Source organism: Manacus vitellinus, unplaced genomic scaffold, assembly GCF_001715985.3.
Source record: "Manacus vitellinus isolate BGI_N305 unplaced genomic scaffold, ASM171598v3 scaffold_4_pilon, whole genome shotgun sequence".
Classification (NCBI taxonomy): Eukaryota; Metazoa; Chordata; class Aves; order Passeriformes; family Pipridae; genus Manacus; species Manacus vitellinus.
In genome coordinates this window covers 23888279-23897361 of record NW_021940604.1, presented here as the reverse complement: position 1 = coordinate 23897361, position 9083 = coordinate 23888279, and positions in this window count along the sequence as shown.

Here is a 9083-nt window from a genome sequence, read left to right as displayed (position 1 = left end):
TTTAAACATCTGTCTCAAGAATTTGAAATACTGCCAACACTGAACTGTGGAGTTAAGAAAACCAGAGCACTATTGTCATAAACGTGCCAAATGCAGCATGTTATATTCCCATATTCAACAGAGCTATTGCTGTAATAATTTTTAAAAAAAAAACATAGGATAACCATTACCACCATAAATCATACTTCATTACTTGGCAAAGCATTACGTTGCACTGGAGAGTTATGTCCTGGGGACACTTGTAAGCTTTAGAAGATGTTTAATAAAACACATTACATAAAAAGACAATGCACGTTATAGATCACAGCCTCGCAAGGCCGAGCCCAGCAGCTGCTGTCTTGGTTTCTGGCAGCCCCCAAGCTGCTTGGAAGCTGCTGAAGGCGTGTGCTCCGACCAGCAATACAGCGGGTTTCAGCCACAGCAACACCACCACCACCAGGTTGGCGAACCGCAACAGTGTTAGCAAGGTGCAGGGGGGAAAAGCTCATTGACTTGGGTGCTGCTACAAAATGCAGTCCTGGGAGACCATGTGCCCCCAGAACAGAGGCATTGGCCGCCTGTGGGCAGGCAGGATTGAAGCCCATCTTGCTGCCGTCAGTGTGAAAATGTTGGGGGATCAAGCATGTTGGGCAATGTGGCCTTGCCAGCTGAGCTGCTTTGCCACAGGATAGGATGAATTACAGCTGAGACAGACTAAAACACGGATGTAAGGAGGATCTTGTCCTTCTGGCTGGTTTATAAAGCCCGGTGTCTCTCAGTTGGGTATTGGGAGAGACACCGCAAATTCCCAGTGTGGGCAATTATGGCCTTGAGGTCGAAAATGAAAAACGTGACTCACTGAGGGGGTATGACCCTTTGGGTTCAAATCAGTGGCTGCCAGTGCACGGCTGCGTCTCAACACGTGCGCGTGGGATGCAGCCCAAAAGCTTTGCTGTCAGTCAGAGGTGTTATGTTTGACTGAGGGAAATAGTTGTGGCTGTAATTAAAGGCAGCCAGGAAACACTTGGCTAATTACTGCATGAGCTGGAGCTGAGTGGATGCTGTACAGCTAAGGAATGTGCCTGTCATGGGGCAGGTATCTGCAAAACACTGGCTGACATGGTGGCTTAAGGAAAACTCACTGACGACGCCAAAGTAGCCACCCTGGCACTGAGATGGAGGTCTCCATCCTCTGCATGGTGTGGGAGTAGACCAGTAGAGAAAGGGCATCTGCCTAGCCTGGGAAGTGGAGGGCACAGATTGATATTTTGGCAACTTCAGCGCAGACCAGGCCTGCTGGAACAGCAGAAAAACAAGACTTCTTGTCAAAGATGTGACACTTCCCAAAACCAAAAGGATTTAATTTTTCATTAGATGCTAAAACATGCCCATCCTGCAACCAGTACGGCTGCTGCCCTTCCCGTTCTCATGAGCAGCACGTGGAAGAGCTGGTAAAGAGCACATTGGCACACTGATCGAGAACACCTTTGCACTGTCATCAATGACAGAAGGCTCAAGAGTTTTCAACACCCTGCATGAACTTTTGATCATTTTTAAGAGGCTGGGGAACTTTTCCCAGCCATTCATAGTGGTGGCCAAAGGGGAGAGGAGCTACTAAGCCTTGGCCTTACCAAGCCCCTGCTGCCTTGGTACCTACTTCTGATGCAAAGTGGTATTCTTGTCCCATGAGAGAGGGGTCAGATGTCTGCTTGGAGATGCATACAAGCAGACACTGCCTTCTGCTTCAAAGCCAAAGTCTCCTTACCTCCACCGTGACAGCTTGCAACTTGGCATGAGTCAAATGGCGCTCTGTGCAGGAAAACCTAGCCAAGGAAAGATGAGATGCTTTTCCACCTCCAGGCAGCATAAGCTCTACTGGCTCAGGCCATTCAGTTTTGCAAACTTCAGCCCACACAAGCTCACCTAGGAAAGGCCCCTGAGACACAGCCTGGGCTCCTGAAATGTCTTATCCTATGCTAATGTTGCCCCACCACTCAATATAAAATTACCTTCAGTACCCTCTTCTAGAGCAGGGCAATGCAGCCTCCTGTGCCAGACAAAGTCTGAACGTCTGGAGCACTTTAGAAGCACCTGCCAGCCATCAGATTTAGCCAAAAACTGCTTTCTGGAGCTGGGGGCCAAGCAGACTGGCTGTCACAATAGGTAAACCAGGGAGCAGAAGCCTTGGCAAGGAGCTGCAGTCACTGGGCGGGTGACACACACCCCTGGGACCTGACCCTCCCTGGCAGGGACCTCTGCAACTGGTACAGAGTTCACCAGGGCTTTGGGGCAGACACCTGTGCCTGAAGCATGGGATCAGGCACCACTGGTGTGGGCATTGGGCAGACATCTCTGAAAAGAGATTCCCAGCCCTCCAGAAAAGGGAGATGGTCACTCAGAGCTCTCTCTGCCCCATGAGCTAGCAGCCAGGCACCTTGGTGACATTCAGGCACAGTGGCCCTTCCTTCCTCCTCCCCAGCTGCACGCAGAGAGATGGTTGGGATGCCAAACCACTCAGGTAGGTGTGACCAAATAGCCTTATTGAAGGGAGCAAAACCAGTATGACTTCCTTATTGTGCAATGATTAATAAAGGCTTTCAGCTCTTTTTCTCCATTAATTGTGAATAAGCAAGTCCTTGATCATTTCCTTATCCAAGGACTAAGTGAGATTCCTTACAGCATTCCTATCCCAGTGTGGCCACACTGTACTGGGAAGAGAAGTGATTCCTGCAATATTGAAACCACACACAGCAAAATCAGAAGCTGAAAACCTCTTCCCCAGTTCACCTGTGCTGAGGACTTGGGTGTCACAATGTGATAACTGGTCTTCAGGTCAGGGAGATCCCAGTGTTCCTGGCTTTACCAGTTGAGTTTTACACAGTAAATCCTAGCTTCAACGAGCAAAGTGGAGAGCAGCTTTTGTGTGGCAGACATAATCACATACATGATTTCTTGGATATTATAATGCCCAGCTTCCCTACAGCTTTCCTATGGCAAAACTTTCTGTGTGAGGACTGTCCCTCTGTGAACCACAGGAGACATTTTTTCCCTACCACTTTCCTTAGTCTACCCTGTGCATTCAGATGGCCTTTTGTTTTTAAAGGACAGGTTCCGTGCATCTTTACAGACAAGATCTACTCTTCTTGTCAGCCTCACAGCCCCATGCAGAAATTCTTTACTAAGAGGGGAAAGTTTGGTTTCTTCTGGTCAAGCTGGAGCCATGTCCCTACATGGGGACAAAGTTAACTAGGCTGGGTGGTGTTCTGGAGAGGTCTCACTTGACTCGCAACCAGTCGTGAAAAAAACAGAAGTTAAAAATGTTGTAGAAACTGCAACCAGGTGCAAAAGGGAGCAAGGATACATAAAAAGTGAAAATTTGCCTTTTTAATAAGCCGTTACAAGTTAGTTAGGTGTTTAGGAGGGAACATGCGCTGGTGCTTATAGTCATTCAGTGAAGATTCTGTGTGCGTGTGTTTTTAATGAGACCAGAGGGTGCAGAATGGGGCTCTTTTTCTAACCTATATTGCAGCAATTTGTGCATGTCTGTAGCTGTGGGTGTTATGTGCTTTCTACTCTGAGTGGTAAGTTTCAGTTTGATTCTGCTCTCGAGAGCTGTGGGGACAGTTTGCACTTGCCTTATCAACACAGAATCCAAATTGCGTTACGGTGCAACCAGCCCCCTGACACTGCAAACTGAGAAAATATGCTTTAAGCACAGAGAAGTAAGAGAGGTGACAACCATAGGGCTTTTTCTCAGCAGAGCATCCCAATCTGCCAAAACCCTCACAACGCGATCAGAAGGGCAATAAACCACCTTGAAAGCCACAACCTTGGTGCCACCCTGAGAGGCCCTGGCTGGGACCCCAGGGAGCAAAACCAGGATCCCAGGGCTGGGATTCTTTTCCTACATCCCCACCTCCCTAAAACCCTGCACCACCTCCATCCTCTTGCACTGATGCCACACCACTGGGGGCCCAGCCTGGCCACTGCAAACTGGGTAGCTTCAGGAAGTGCTTGCCCATCTCCATCCCTCCCTGGGCTGGCCCTGAGTAAGTCTGGCTGCAAGCAACTGACTAAAATTGTGCCCATTTTGGTCATTTGCAGCAAGGGAAGGGCAGGGCAGGTATGCCCATGGCCCTTGGGAAGCATGGCTCTAGTTTGGCTGCAGAGGCTTGTGGTCTCAAAAGTAATCCCTGTGCCCAGTCATGCAGCTGATTTCCAAATGAGCATTTTTATCTTTATATCTGTTTGCTAAAAATGCCTATGTTTTAGACTACACACCAAGGTCTGTTCTGACTGTCCCACTGTCCTCACATGGGCTGTGAACGAGAGGTGCCCCACGTCCTCCATCCTTGCTTCTCCAGCCTGGGGGTCCTGTGTTACCACCAGCCCCACCAGCCCCGTATTACATCACCCTTGAGAAAAGCCTGTTCCCTGCAGAGGGGGACCCCACAGCAGCCTCAGCAGTTGCTGCTAAAATGTGAAGGAAAATGGCCCCATAAATCTGGAGCCATTCAGGAGTTCAGTGCAGCTCCCCTGGAATATCTTGGTTCCTCTCATCCTTTTTGGGTGCCACAAATCACTGGGACCCTCGTTCATAAAATACTCAGATGAAGTTATGACCTACATAGCAGCTAAGAAGGATGTGCAGATTTCCTTCCTCCCTCATATCTGCTTGAGTTTGTAATACTGTCCAGATACAACATTTAGGAATGACTGTGTTGTTTGCTGCACTGTCACTTGTCTTGCTTGACCTCAAAAAGGAGCCCAGGAGATGGTTGTAGGTGCAAGTGGTTCAAGTTCCTCTGGAGCAGAGGCAATGCTGCACAGGCCTTTCTGCTGTCTAGGGCATGATTATCCTCATCGTGCTAGTGAGCACCTGACAGAGAGGTGGGCTGAGAAGTGAAGGGTGCAGACCTTAATAGAGGCACAGTGCTCTCCAACTTCCTTCAAAATCTCAGCTACTTATCCAAATTGAGGAGGCCAGAAAACAAGGGCCCTCCCTGAACATCAAACTCATTTACTGAAGCAGCAGATATCCCTGCAAAACATTTTAAGTGTCTTGTTAGACATGAAAATGCTAAATCTCAGTTCTTTGCTACTGGTCTCCGCCAGTCATCTCCCTCTGCACCCATTAGCCACAAAGGAACACCTCAACCCCATGTGAATCTGACTCCAAAAACACATACAGGGATGGACCCAGGCACAGAGTGCAGCTACAGATTCTCATTTCTCCCAGATTTGAGATACTTAAGTCTGGGAATACCAGTTGATGCCATTCATACTATTTTTTTTAAAATTAATTTTCAGTGTAATTATTTAGATCAAAAATAAACGCTAAAGCAGTGATTTTTTATTTTTAACCTAGAAACTTCAATACCTCAAGGCCAGAGTTAAGTTTTGCAGTAAAGACAAGGACCCTGGAGCCAAGATGGCTGGGTTCTGGTTTTGGTACCTGCACTAACTAGTAGTGAGGTCTGGAACAAGTCAGTTGACCTTCCCATACAGGGCCCGACTCATTTGTAGAATAGGTACAAGACTTGTGCAAGTTGTGGTGTAGGACTAATATTTGTACCTTGTTTTGAGCTCCTCTGATCTGTAACAGCATGTATTTTGTTGTTCGTGGAGAGAACAAGTTGCTTACAGTACTATCTACAATATTGTAATATTTAGAAACCCTCACAGGTTATGACTACCCTGAACTCAACACAAACTCTCTCTGCCCCAAGGACCTTACAAACGAAGCACTATTAAAAAACCCAAGAAACCACAGTGACTAGGTGCACAGCTTAAATTTCCATTTTCTCTCAGCATTTTCCCACGAGGGGATTGCATGGGAGAGCACACAACAGAGAGTCAGATCACACCCGGTTCGGTTGCTCTGGCATGCCATTTGGCAATACAGGAATGACATAAATTAAAGTGAAACCTCTTCACCTCAGCCTAAGTGAAAACGTGAAGAGCAAGGGGGGTGAGGAGGAAGGGGGGATATTGATCCATATCTGCTCAACAGTCAGACCAGTGGTGTGGTGGCAACAAAAGACATGCCTTTGCTTTTTCAGTAATTAATAATCTATAGAGAACCATTTCCTTTTCTGCTGTTGAGATAACACATTTACCACCTCAGCTGCATGCAAATAATTCATGCCTCTGCTTAACTAATCTACCTCTCCGGTGCAGACAGAAGGGTAGAAACCTCCCACCAGCGCTGACTGACATGCTGCACTGAAAAGGAGCCAGCTCACCCAGAACTTTCTGAAATGCTTAAATCATTAGAGGAGAACTGCACCAAATGCTCACAGGAGAGACATGGCTTTGTGAGATTAAATGGGTTATTTTTGCTGGTCTTTGGTCCTGCCTCTGACCCACATGTGGTTTGCAGGCTGGAACTGACATTATCTAAAGAAAAGCATTTGGTATCTCTGCACATAGACCACAGCTGGTCAACAACTCATCCCAGATTTAAACACAATGTATTAACTCTCATCTGTTGCCAGAAATTAATATTACATGCTTTTAAAAGCCTGGGCCCCCAGAAGTGTGCTGAACTGAGTGGGCCTTCACTTTGCATCGCCTGGAAACAAACAGGTATCAGGTTGGACATGTGTCTGTATCTAATGGAAGCCTTGTTCTAATCAAAATGCTGATGCTACTTTCACTCAGTTGCATACATACACCTCTCTCCTTGCATTAACACACCGCAAGCAAGGTTGAAATGTCAAGCACCAAAAAAAGTTATAAAGAGACAGAATTAACTAAGCTTGTCTGCATACAGCTTCAGGAACAGCCCTCGCTCACAGGATCACACACTGGTTTTCCCACAGGACTTACACCTTGCTCAGCACACAAGGTGGGAAATGCCTGTCTTGCATCCTTCTCATCCTATCTTGGTCACTGCCACACAGCTCTGGCCTTTGTCCTCCTGCCCTGCTTCCAGCTGGGGCCAGTTGCTCCTCAGTGCTTTCAGTGGACCCACTGGGAAGATGCTGAAGGCTTCACCTGTGTCAGTCAGTGTCCATGTGGGAGAGGAAGGTGGTATCCATATACACAACTGAAAAAGAAACAAAATACGCGAGTTTCAAGTCAAATATTCTCTCTGGGTGCCCAGACTTTCCAGGACAATTTATTCCAAGTGTTATTTGACTGCAGTATAGTTTGTCCTACCTTCAGGGGTCACTGGGAATCCTCAACACCTTCAAACCAAGGACATAACCAGAGATTACTATACAACACAGCCTGTGAAAACTCAGGTGGAGTGACTTGCTCCATTGCCATGCACAACTCCTTGGGTAACAGCCAGTGGTAAACATTTCCCCTAGGCAGCACTCCACTCTCTGGCCAAGACAGCCTCTCCATCTACCCTTCCCCTCTCAACAGAGACCACCTCCAAGGTGTGGGGTTTACACATTAGAGCCTTGTTTGGTTCCTGATTCCACAAGCCAAGGGGAAAGGTAACATGCATCTTGTAAAGACCAAGTCATTACATACATCCATATGGGCCTGACTGAGCCTTTATTCTGGCTTTTCTCAACCTCTGAGTGCCCAAACTTGTTGCTTTGGTGCTGTTCTCACTGGTTGCCTGGGCAAGCTCTCAGGGTTTGGAAAGCACATGCACTAGCAGGATTTGTCCCACTCCATGGCTGTCCTACGGTATGTCAGCACAACACAGTAGGATTGGTGTTCTCCATGAATCAAGCAATGGTACTGCTGCCAGGAGAAGCTTGTCACCCATTATGCAGATCAGCATGAAAGGGTGGTGGACCTTGCACTCTTTCTCTCCATCCCTGTTACCTTTCTCATCCTCCCCTTCCCGGTGCCCAGCCCTGTCCTTTTGCCTCCTCTGTGAGCATTCCTGGGGTTCCTGGATCCCTGCTGGTGCTGTTGGATCTGCAAGCACACCAGTCACAGGGGTACGTGGCCACCAGCTTCTTCAGTCTCCCCAGAAGGAGAATTTCTGATGGAGGGAAGTGGTGAAACACCACCTTTCTTTGGAAAACCTGGTGCCTCCTGAGTGAGGGGACTCACAAAACTAAGGGCAAGGGTGAGATGAAATACTAAGAGAGAGACAAAAAAAAAAAAAAAGGAAGAACATCTTTTCACAGTCTGCAGATGCAAAGTGAAAGGCCCAGAGTTTCTCATCTCTAACTTTATTCTGAGGCATGAAATTTCACCCATGACTTGACAAACTATAACATCCACAAGGCTTTGTGGCTCCTCAGAAGCCTGCTGCCACCCTGCCAAAGCTCACCTTCATTATTTTGCTGGGTTGATATTACCAAATTACTGAATTTTGGGGGGATTTTACCTATTTTGACACATATTACTTTGCTAATACTTCTCCCTAGAGTTGAAAATCCAGTGACAGGGAGATGCTGCTCTTCTTAGCACACTGACATCTCCATGATTGGATATGGGCAGCCAGGGAAGAAAATAACTGGGCCCACATTAGCAAAGTTTCCCCTTTACTGGCAAGTGATCACCTCCAGCTTTTCTGTAGATGCTGAGAAAATTGCTAAGATGCTAATGTATGCAAGAGCCATTTGCCTTCAGACTCTTCACAGAGATTCACCCAGCTCAGTAGAGGGCAGATTCAGCTTGGCAGCCTGATTTTGAATGGTCTTCATCTACAGTTCGTGTAGTGGACATTTAAATCAAGACTGGCTTCTGCAGAAGCATTTTAGATGAAGAGAACCGAGTTTAAGCCTGATCTTACAAAAGCTCAGCCGTGTGCTTTCTTCCTGAAGTTAGCCCAAAGGGATAATAATTCTATATACTTTGAAAAGATTCTTGTTTTGTTCTATTCTGTTTTATTCTCTAGCCACAGAGATGAAAAATTGGTAAATGTTTTGGTCTGGACAGAGTATCTTTCAAAAGGAAATGGTCTACCTCAATGAAGTTGCAGAAGGGTTCAAAGGAGTGGGTGATACTCAGTAGCTTATATCATACAAGGAAACAATCAAGGATTAAAAATCTATTATTCCAGGATTAGTCTATGAATTTCCCTCCAAGAGTTATGAAATGTTTCTGTTTCCCTGTTGACAAATCATCTTCCATGATGTTGTCTAAATACATCCACTCGCTATTACCATTGTTGCACCCTTTGA